This window comes from Plectropomus leopardus, chromosome 20 (genome assembly GCF_008729295.1).
Source record: "Plectropomus leopardus isolate mb chromosome 20, YSFRI_Pleo_2.0, whole genome shotgun sequence".
In the NCBI taxonomy this organism is placed as follows: Eukaryota; Metazoa; Chordata; class Actinopteri; order Perciformes; family Serranidae; genus Plectropomus; species Plectropomus leopardus.
Genome location: NC_056482.1, coordinates 20,254,063 through 20,266,313, shown reverse-complemented (window position 1 = coordinate 20,266,313; position 12,251 = coordinate 20,254,063). Strand labels below are relative to the sequence as shown.

At 38.4% G+C, this 12,251-nt stretch overlaps 1 long non-coding RNA gene across 1 annotated transcript; it reads left to right on the top strand.

Moving 5' to 3' along the window:
• The first annotated feature begins 721 nt into the window (after positions 1 to 721).
• LOC121959551 lies at positions 722 to 11,350 on the top strand. Its single transcript, XR_006106927.1, has 3 exons — positions 722 to 758; positions 1,777 to 1,874; positions 11,277 to 11,350. It is a non-coding gene; the product is annotated as an uncharacterized LOC121959551 (long non-coding RNA).
• The last annotated feature ends 901 nt before the right edge of the window (positions 11,351 to 12,251 follow it).

The following is a 12,251-nucleotide window of genomic DNA, read 5'->3' as shown; positions in this document are numbered from 1 at the left end:
TAACTTTTGTGACCGTTTGTTTAGAGTTTAATGTGTGTGTGAGACGACTCTTTAATGAGTTAACGAGCGAGAGAAAAGCCGGACTTACCGGAGTTTTCAGTGATGACGTCATACGACGCATGTGATTATCGCGACGTTATCGTCGCAGTGGTAATGTGTGGAGGGCTCCTGCACACTAAATGTTTGGCTGATTGTGTTCATTCTGACGAGTTTTAATGCATATGTACTGTTCAAAGTAAAGCCTGTATATGTAATGTTGAATATAGTAGTTGTTTGGAGATAGTTTCTGTCAAAAGAAATGGTTAACATGTAACACAGCACTTTCTGATCAATATGCCTTACAGGTCTGTGAAAAGGGTGCAGCTTAATGTCAGGGATGACACATATAAAGGAGCAATTCGCCTTATTTTCATTTGCACTAAATATGAACAAGAGTGTTGATACCAGTTGTATACTGTGAGCAAGAGTGATTTATTTACTCATGTTGGTTGAAATGGATGCCAATTGAAATGTGTTTACAATAATAGGGACTGGTTACCGGGGAAAAATGTGTGTTTTATGGAAACTGAATGTTGTGAGAAATGGACTCTACTTACCTCAATAGGAACCTAAATGTCACACAAGAACTGAGATGTATTGATTAGAAATGTTTGTGTATATGATTTGAATTTGTTAATTAAAACAGCCAGAGAGGCAATTTGGAGGGAAACAGATCACACCTTGTCCTCATTGCTCCTGCTTTTACCTGCTTCATACAGGTCATATAATTGTTACTGTGGTCTTCATTCCTGAGATGCGTAACACAATCATGTTCAGCATTTTATTGCAAATACAGGTTGTGAGTTATTGCAGCTGGCTGCTAGTAGATAATAAATTCCCTCCACAGATTTATTGTAAAATTGATAGCTGAAGAATGATGCTTCTGTGTATTTGATAAATATAAGCAGATTGTAGACACATCTGCACTGTGAAATCAAAGCTCCCTTTTAAGGCTTGTTGGTGACAATAAGAACAGGACCAGCAGCCACATAACTGCAATGATCACTGGCGTCATGACTCACTCTAATGTTTTTTGGTTTGTGCATATATATTTGCCATTATCTGATAACAACTGCCATGGTAGTGGATCTTGTACATGAGCACAACATCGCGTTGAGGGAAATTTTAATATCAGCACGCTAACATGCTTGTAATGCTTAGAGTACTTGTGATTTGTTTTCATGTAAGGAGGACTCCCACCCCCCTTCTTCCTCTCTGCTCAGTTTTTCATTAGTAATGTTTTGTACCCAAGTCAAGATCCCTCATCATCTATTGAAATTTGTTTAATCCTTACAGCGGACAATGTCAAGAACAAACCTCTCACGTCTTCCTACTTTGTCACTTTGGGATATGCAGTTTAGTGGGTATGCTTAGTACATCCTAAAGTGTGTGCTGCGCAAATACAGATTTCAGATCAGACCTGCGGAATTGAGAAATGCCTTTGCAACTCTATGTACCAACTGCTACTCATGTTGAGTAGCTGTCTACTTCCATGTTTTGGTACAGCTGATTGTCACATCTGATGCTAACATTACCAGATAATGCATTTACTGTACCGGAGACTACCATTTCAGGAGGACCCAGGCACCAGTTGATGAACTGTGCCTGGGTTTGGTGCAGTGTTCACTCTAATCAAATAAAATGAACTTTAGGGGTCAAGTACACTTAGATCAGAGCCCAGGTTTCTGGAGGTTTTACCTGACTGTAACCATAACCACTACATGCTTTTTTTTTCAGTTTATCTTAGGGAGGACCTGGCATTGTCTCAAAAAGGGATGTGAGTCCCCAGTGTCTCAAAATGGGATGTGAATCCCCACAATGTCCCCAGATGAGATGTGAGTAACCATAATGTCACTACTACATGCTTAAGCACAATCCCTTTCTCAACCCAGAATGTTTTTAAAAATGTTGTGTTTTAGTGTTTTATGTCATTTTAACCAAAAGTATGGTAGTTTATCTTGTGAAGACCTGTCTTTGTCTCAAGATGGGAAGTGGGTCTACAAAATGTCATTGTGTGAATAAATTCCTCCCCATGAACACAGGCTGGAGAAGACAGAAAACGACACAGTGATTGTCTCTCTGTCAGCACCTCTGGCCTTCATACTGACATCTTCATTCCACCTATAAATATGTCAGCTGCATTATGCCAATCACTGACAGCTGTGATGTCTATGTGTGGTTATTAGCATGCCACTGAGTATGAGTGGGTGGGTGTGTTTGTGTGTGCATTTGTGTGGTGGTAGATGTGTGTGAGCATGTATTTGCGTAATGTTTTGAAGAAGATAAGAGAGCATGTGTGTCTTTGCATGATGCTTTGAATACGATAATTACATATTTTAACTTTATCGTAGACAGTTGTTAGAAGTAAATTTGTTTTATGGAACAAACACAAATTTTCACTTATAGGGAGAAATGGTTCTTGACGTGTAATTTACAAAAACATGCTTTATGGAAATGAAAGTGAATTCCAGTTCAATCCCAGTTCACCCCAGTCCAAGCTTATGTTCTCCTGAATCTACCTCAGTTCATAGCAATGTGCATTTAAGCACCAATATAGAGCCGCAGCTGTTGGTAAGAGCAAGTTGTTTTTCTGAGTACACATTGCACGTGAGTGTGTGTGTGTATGCGCGCGCGCGCACATGGATGGTTAGCAGTGTTCATCCCCCTCACTCCAAGCATGATGGTGTTTTAACGATTCTGGCAGATGTTGTTGTTTTTGTTGAGAATGAGAATTGAGAATGAACTCACTTAAGTGCGAGATGGTGATCTGGTTGAATTACCTACCTTTCTCCTTCAAGGGCAAATTTTAATGGTGCTGTAAATCAGCAAAGGGCTCATTTGTAAGAATTATGCTGCCATCTCTCTGCTGATGGGGAGAGAGCTGACAGGTTGGGCTATTAATTAATCTCCCGTTAAGAGGTTTGTTGTGAGCAATTGAATTAATTCCTTTTTTCCCTTTTTTTAAATCAGTTAAATCATTTAGTTGCATGCTGTTCACCTTTAATGTAAGAAAATGAGCAAGTTTAGTTTTGCATCCTGACCTGAATATTTTAGTACAACTACCGAAGACAAAAACAAAACTCTGTAATGTAAACAAAGTAAAACTAAATTTGCCTCCAGACAAGACAAAAACTTATATTTAAATTTGTCAAAACAGGCAGGATGAGATGGAATGATAGGTGATAAAAAAAAAACATACAGACCAAAAGAAAAAGGCACAGATGATTGCAGTGGGATCTGGAGGGAAATTGAGAAAAATTTACTCTAAACGGTGCCACTTTGAGACCTGACTCAATAAGCTGAGAGACACAAAAGGGATAAAACAGGGTTAGAGGTTTTACCGGATGAGTTTGCCTCATGAGACGAACAAGAAATAAAGGATACAATTAAAAAATGAAATATGCTGAAGAAGGGTGTCCAAATATTTTAGAATGTATCTTATTGCTTTTCTTCAATTTAATGTGTTCATTATACATGCATAGAAACATTAAAAAAAATTAATTACAAATTTGGTATACAGCAGCTATTCACTGTAGGTGCAGCTTTTGAGGCTTGTCCCACTTTAAATCTCAAGAGGGAAAATTTTGAAAATTGTTTCTTGAAACAGATGGGGAAAGGGTAACCCACAGGGTTGACCTACTGGCTGCATTCAAAAGGTATATATGCAAGACAAAGTCCACAACAAAGCGCTGAATCAATTTCCATTTCAATTTTAACCATCAGCATTTAAAGTAAATGAAATTTGTCATGGTAAATAAGAGGGTCAGGATATAACCAGGGGTATAAGTAAATATTTAATGAGTACAAAATGCTATCCCATGGCATTTTGTGTGATATAAAATATACCAGTGCAGCAGTTTGAAATCACAAGGCTGCTTGTGCCTGGACTGCCAGCTCAGCAGCTGAACAGTGCAAAACACAAGCCAGTCTCGCATTTGGTGATTAGCACCCGAAAAATCTTCAAAAAATCTTCTAAAGGTTAAATGCCATGTAAATTGATAATTCTTACAATAACTATGAAAATTTGCTATTTAGCATATATCATTCATTTTCATTGTGTTATCAGTGAAATGCTGATATTTTTTACTAAATAAACTTAACCATGAGCTTAATTTGTAATCATTATAATTTATCTAAGCAAAATGGAAAATGTACAAAGAAGGACCTGAACACAGACTCGAAAAAAAAAATATTACTCAAGCTTAACAACCTGGCTCTACTCTAGGCAGATTGCTGAACTGTGTTTAGTTTTGTTTTTATTGGTTTGGACTCCTGTTGCCATTAACCTGCAGGTGGAACATCTTAGCTGCCTTCACCTGCTGTTGGATCTGTTCCTCAAACATCTGCAAATTCCCCAACTGTTTAGTCAGTTGTTTACTTCATAAATACAATTCCCTGATTAAGCCTGATTGTTACTTCTCCTGATGCATCTTTCCTACAAACAACATGATCTCATCCACACTTGTCATAATTTGTTGCTATGGCAAAACCCTTAGCAATATTCTGTCAACTATACTGCATCTTGTTTTTGAAGCTCTTATTATATTATTTCATATCAACATTGAATCAAATGACTTTGATACCTTTATTTGGCCAGTGTTATTCCACTGTGAGTTATGCTCTCTGCCACACTCAAACATATTCAAACATGGAAGCTGCCCAGTACGACAGCATTTTGTTGGTCGTTTAGGAGCTTACCCCAGTATCCCTACTAATTATGTTTATATTGGATGAATCTGCGCCACATAAATCTTGTCCACCATTCAGTGCCAAAGAGGGAATTGCCCTATAACGTTGTATGTAGCCATGCAGCCTGTAATAGTGTAAAGGCTGGAGTGGTGAAAGGGTGTGTAGGACAAATTGACTTTCACATGAGTTTGCATCTCATCACCTAACTGCATTTAACCTTTGTCATTTTATTAAATGTAATGACATTCTTTCCTAAACTTTGAAGGGACACTGCACCATCAAATCAAAACAAAACAATACCAACAACAAAGACAAAAAAGAATTGAGAAACTATTTTATATTTACCGAACCGCACCCACCATCTGTATAGCAGTGCATAACAAACCTGCTAGTTAACAAAGCACCACTGAGCTCGCTCACAGTTCAGTCGAGGAGGATACCATCAATATTCACATCTCACACTATCACAGATGAACATGTTCTAAGTCTCTTGTTCTTGAGTAGTAGAAATTAAAGTGTTTGTATTATCTCCAGTAACTAAGTCATGATTTCTGGAAAGAGACATTACTTTTGAGTCTTTAAAAATGTATTTTTTGGCACTTTGAGCACCACAGGTCAATGTCATCCAGTTCCATAATATACACAAGAGAACACAGAAATCTCTACAGCTAATATCTCCAACACCCTGAAACTATCACCAAAATAATCTAGATTGATAAATAGCACTACAAGTGGGAGGAAAATGTGCATTATGCACAGAGTTTGTATTACGTGAGAACATAATAATTTTGGCATTAGAAATATTGTCACTAAAAGTAATCCAGAGTTTTGCAGAACGATCCAGTATTGACATTTTTGTCTGGCCATAGCTCCAATGGATCAGTTTGGGGGTCTAGAGCCTTGCTCAAGGGATCTCATTGGTGATTTTAAGAAGGAGTAATTGGCATGTTAACTTTCCCCATCCAGATTCATTCCAGCCCCTTCAAGCCACTGCAGCCCCTGATCTAACAGACACAAATGTATACAGTGCATCAGTGACAACCTGCAAAATGACATCAGAGCTCTAGTTTGGTCTACTGCCTTGCTAAATATTTGTAGTTCTTCAGCAATCACTCAGCTTTTCTCTTTTCTGTGCTGGACAGTAATTCTACAATCAGTTTGTATGTACTTGTAGTATGAGAGCAACTGCCCATGATTTTGTTGTAACTGCCATTGTTTTGTGAACCTTTTTTTACCCTATTAGTCAAAGAATGGATTAATGCACCCACCACCACTTCCCAATTCAATGACAACAGAATGAACCTCTTGTTTATACCAACAAGGTTTCACACAATTCTCACATCTGGCAGGTTTATTGTAGCTGGCAGGGGATTCTGTTTGGCCCTGTGGCTGACAAAGCCCTGTGTTACCACATTTGGACCTTTCTATTGTCTGGCTCACATCCATAGGGTATGTTATTGGGAAATAGTGGTGTGACAGGGCACACAGTATGTGTGCACCTTTTTTAATGTTTTTTTTTTTTTTTCATTTGATATTGTAAGTATCAAGCCATTACTCTTTAAATGGAATATTAAGTATTTCAATTGACTTACATACTTGGCTTACTACATAATGAAATGCTCAAAAACTTTATTGGTGTTTTCCAATAACCTTTTTGGAGTTGATAACATACTTTCAAATGGTTTTACACATGAGGTGGAAGAACATGTAAATCCCAGATTGATGGTGTTATTTTACCCTTATCATGGGGGATTAAGGGACTAGAGCCTGCTGAGATTTTCAATGAGAGATCATAATAGATATACTGTAGTGCACCAATACAACAAAGTCTCTGTCTCTAAAACAATACATTCAATGTGAGTGTGGTGGAGTGCGGTTTTGCCAATTATTTGATCACACACAAAAAGAGAGTAATCTGGCATATTAGGTTGCAATACCTTTCCCATCTGTCTTTGTGCTTTTTTAAAATTTATTCGGAAGCATGCAGCTCTTACGTAGGACTTGGCTTATTAGTGTGGAGATAGAAGTGGCTGGATAGCGAAATGAATTAATTTAAAAGGAGCAGCCTGTCAGGAGTCGCCTGGGAAATCATGTAATAGATAAAGCTACCTGCTTATTCCTCCTGGAGGAAAGCAACACATTACAGACAGTATTAACTGGCTGGATGAAGGACTTGGACATGAAGGTAGAGACATGTAGTATGCAAGACAGACATGTAAGGTCACAGACTGAGTAACCATTATGGGAAGACTGCCATCAAAGCTTGATCCAGCTACCAGGTTATTCCTCAGGGATTTAGATACTACAGACATTATAGGCATCAATAATAAGCCACAGAGTGACAATGAAACAAGGAGAGAGAAAACAGACAGTTGAATCATGGACTAGATTAAGCTATCTTTGTGGTAGATTGTGCTTCTGTTGTGTTAGCACACATTCAGGGCACAGTGGTCCACACTGAATCCAAATCAGTGTAAACATAGCAGCGTACCAGCTACCTAAATAAGAAAAAAAGGAGTAGCAACTCAGGAAATGGGTTAAAAATCTTTTTAAATGTGCAGCAGACAAGTTTTTTTTTCATGCAAATTTTAGTTAAATGTTAAATGTTTTTGAACAGCATTCTGGGTTGATCAGACATCACCGGTTAATTATCCTTTAGGGAAACCAAAATTACTTTAATGTATGCTAATACATGAATGCCACAAACTTGGACTAGCTTTTTGAATTTTTTTATTTTTTTTTGATACATTCATTTTGGCCCAGATGGCTAGGATAATGAGGAACCAATTAATCAGCCCCATTTGTAGGGGTTACTTTTCACACCTGGTTGGATAACAAAAGGTTGACGGATGCTGCTGGGCAGATGAATGAGAAAAACACAAAGGGTGAAGGGCTATTGTATTACTGTAAACACCTTAGATGTTGCAGGAGACAGATCACACAAAGGATTTCGTTGTCCAAGATACTTGACTGTTCTAACTGGCTTACACCATTTTACCAACAAAATGTGCCATGTTTAACATTGTGGAAAACAGATTTGGAAACAGTAGATAGCAGTATGGAGGCCAGTGAAAATGATACAGTTGTTACTATTTATATCTATTACTCGTACAGTCTCTCTCTCAATCTTGGTACCAACTAAATTTTGAACAATGTTCGAGCGATGCTTGGTCAGAGATGAACAACATTTTGTGACAGCCCGTCACTGCATGGAGCTAGCAAAGAGGCTAAAAAAGGCACATTCACGTGGGTGTCACACCTCTATCTCTGCCAATAAAAGCCAATTAGAGCTGGACTCGATAAATACCTGTAACTAGTCCACAGTCATATGTTTTGAGATTGAATGTGGATTGTAAGCATTTCCATAAAACACAAAAGCCAGATGTTAGTGGGTGTTTTTATCTAGTGAGAAAGGGGCTTTAGAGGGAAGAATCTGTCTCACCATACTGACATCTTTCCCTTGGAGGACTTTGTATAAGGTTATATTTTTGGCAGGAAGACAAGGAAACTACTGAAACAACAGTGTCAATTATTTTGGGTAGATTGTTTACAATCAAGTCCCAACTATATGCCACAGGTGCATTGACCGGATGGAAAAAAAAAATGTTAAAAGCAGGGACAAAATCTAGTACTTCCTAATACACTTATATTTCACAGGTTGAGAGGAGGTAGGCCTCTCAGGTAGTCCCAGGTTATTTGTCTTGGCCCTAAGCTGGGAGAGTTCCAGGCTTGAAGAATGGTTTATTCTTTTCTCAGTAAGGCACTGAGGTCTGCAGATGGAGCATGATGCAGCTGGATTTTCATGGCCAGGTGGGGCGATGATGAAAGGATCAGACTCCAGATGGCAGACATCACCCAGAGATCCTTCCGAGTCAGACAGCATGGTGGGGGCAGGCAGGGGACAATGGTGACGGGAGTGACAGCTCTATCAGGACAACATGGCAAACAGACTGCAATTCCAGAAAAGACATGAGCTGTAATGTCTTGAATCTGTAAGAAAATGGCAAGGCTAAGAGGGAAACTTTTAGAAAACCGTTGTGCTTCCACCTTGGCTGAGCATCATAGTATTAGTCAGTTGGTTTGAATTATTGTCATAGACACAGACAAAAGAAGATAAAGGAACAGGAAACTATTTGTAAAGACAGCCATGAAGCATGGTATCTAATAGTTTCTAGACAGAAATAGACAAAGAAGACAATAGCTGGAAAATGTGAAGTTGATCCGTCCAGTTGCCAAAAACATGTCAGCATTATACATTTCTGCATACCACATATATGTTACAGTTCCTTTTTTTTATTTATCAACATTTCTAAAGTGATGTAATATATGAGATGACTTTGTCAAAAAAGAGGTGGAGTGGATGGAGGCTGGAGTGTCACCTAGGCCAGACTGCTGGCAAGCTGCAGACCTCTGTTCTTGACCAACAAGCAACAAAGCTAGTTGTGTTTTAATGAGTCATTGCAATGGTTCCATTTGCTTTTTAGGCTTTAATCGTGGGTGTGTTGTAGCAACCTGTCAATTTGTTTCCTTTGGCTTTTTTTAACTGTAAACGTGAGTGTTTAGGAGCACATTGTCTTTGTGTTTCCATCTGCTTTGTGGGCTCTTAATGTAGCTTTTTTGTAGTGACTCATGGCTGTGTTTCCATTGACTCTAAATGTAGGTGTACTGTAGCTCGCTGTCTGTGTTTCCATTGACTTTTTTGGCTCTAAATGTGGCTGTTTTGTAGCAACTCATTGCTAATCAGCCATTTAGGTTCTGATTTTGGGTGTTTTCCATCAACTTTCATCTCACATCACAAATGTAAAGTATCTGTGGTTTGCAGAAATCTATAATGCCAAAAGATAGTCTGGCAATTGGATTGTGTTGTTTTAAATATACATTTAATCCCACACGGGTAAAGGATGGATCTAAACCACCTGTAGACCAAGTCTGGAAAAAAATTTGTCATGTGTTTACATATGAACTGGTGCCAGATCAGTTCACAGTCTTTATAAAGCTACCATCTGCTGTGGGATTATAATGTCTGTTGTAAAGGGAGGTTATGCCTGGAGAATGTGCCATAATATTGGGTTTGCACACAGGCACTAATTTCATTTTGTCTGTGTGTATTCAGCTAAATGAGGCCGCCAATTACTGTACAGTTTTGTGAGTATTTGTTTTTGCCTTTCCCCTTTGTTCTTCTGCCTTTGTCTCATTTACTCATGATAATCTCAGTTAGAGCAAGCCCACCATGACTGCATAGTTGCAATGTGTCAGCTACCATAATAAACATTTTTCCTGAGAGACACTCTCACAGACTGACACCAGATCGTCAGGCACAGTGGATTTTGTCTCCGATTTCTGCTACCAGATGACCTTTTTTTTCTTACATTTTCTGTGAGAAAGTGTGATGTTATTTTCTGTCCTTACTTGCAATCAAATTGCAGGGACTGTGTAAAATTACAAGTTTGAGAATATAGTTTGTGTTGATTGGGTGTCATGTTAACCCTCCAAGAGCTAGAGTGAGCAATTTATGACAGGGGATTTATTTGGAGTAAAACATTTGGAATTGAATCTGAAGCATGTTTCGAAGAGTTTGGGCAGTAAAAGCAGGTGAGCCAGTGGGAATTATGGACGGGGGGACAACATTTTCCAAATTGGGCCCCTCATTCACACCAACTACAGTACCAGCACCACCTCACCCACCCTTAACTCTAATACCTGCACAGGCTATTTCAAATAAGCTCTGAGATGAGATTAGTCTCAAGCAATCATTTCCAAATCCAGTGTAATGGACCCATCCAGGCCATACTCTGTAATCATACTGAGAATATGTATGCAAAAAAGTACAAAAGGTCCAGTCAGTTGTATCAAAACTTTTTTTTTCAAATAAGATTGTGAGAGTTGTGTTCATTCTTTTACCTTAATACAAAAAGGACAGAAAAATACTCTCTGATGAGTAATTTGGTAAAAATAAAATCAAACATTGATCAAAGAAATTACTTCAAGGCATTAAATCATTAGATCCATCATGAGCAAACAAACAAATTTACTCTTCATCTATCACAGCTTCCAAATCCACTGTTCATAATGCCAATTTATGCAATCCCAAGAATGTTTTGGGTCCCCAGAATGCAGAAAAATTCAAATACACCATTTTGAGAAATGGCAATGTCACCTTTTCCCTTGCCAAAGTTTAGCCTAACTTTGGAGTGTTATTTAACCCCTTCCCATGGATGTATAAAGAGAAGATAGAATAGAAAGCTCAACATTTGCAGTATGAAATTTCCCACATCTTTCACATTTTTGGGTCAATAGAGCATACACTATAGACTTCTGCCAGCTGAATGGCTAACTTCCGGTTTAGCGCTCTGCTATCTTGAATAGATATATAACAGTTTAACCAAGCTGCTCATCTAGACACTGTTGTCACACACAAAATAATTTTTTCACTGATTTACAGATGTAGCTTTTGTAATGTAGGTCAATGGGGAAAAGTCTTACTTGGATTGAGGGTATCACTTGCCAGAGATGGACATTGTAATGCCATGTCTTTTGTCTTGCTGCAGGTCATCTGGTTTGATACCACTATCTTCACAGAGCCCACTGCAGTGGGTTTCACTTGCTAGCCTGAATCCAAGCCACAACTGTCATCTATTAAAAGCTACAAACCTTCCTGTTCCCCTTTTCAGTTTTTCAGGGAACGAGTATTTGATATCACAAAGTCATTCCCAAGCTGCTCTGTTTGACCTGAGTAGGTGTTGCATGATGATAAATATCTGATGTTATTTATTTATTTTATTTATACATTCACATTTGTGCTCATGCTTTCTGCGCTACACATGCTGTTAAAGCAAAGAGGCGAATGTGGCTTTAATTTCACTTTACCTGCTTTTAACACAGAGAAAAGAGAAAAACAACATATGCTGGACTCATTAGTGAAATTTAAAAAGTGCAAATGCAAAAATAGCCATTTATATCATTGTCTTTTCCCCAAAATGCATTCACATTCATACAGAGTCCCCATATTCTTAGAAAAATAGCCTGAGGCTAAAGAACCACCATTTTATGGAAATAAATACTTTTTCCTGCAGACAGGTTCTAAACCACCTTGTGTATAAGGAGGAGAAAATGAATGCTCATTTATACTATTCATGTTCCTTCTTCAAAATTAGACATTAATTGCCCATTAGCTTTGACAGTACTTTGTCACAGACTCCAAATCTTCTCATTGTGCTAAATGGTTTCCGTGCCAAATGGTTTTATCCCTTAAATGAGAAAACTCAGTGCCTGAATGTGACTCATCCAGTCTCTGACTGAAGCCAGGACTGAACTCCTCTGCATAGCTTCACAAACAGCATATATGTTCACACACACACACACACACACACACACACACACACACACACACACAAATTCAATGTAGGGCCTTTGATTAATTAAGACTTGATGCATTGTGATTGCCCCTCACTCAGAGAGGAAGTGGGAAGACAGACAGAGAGAGAGATTCAAGTCAGGAGCCAAGGAAGGATAATGAAAGAGAG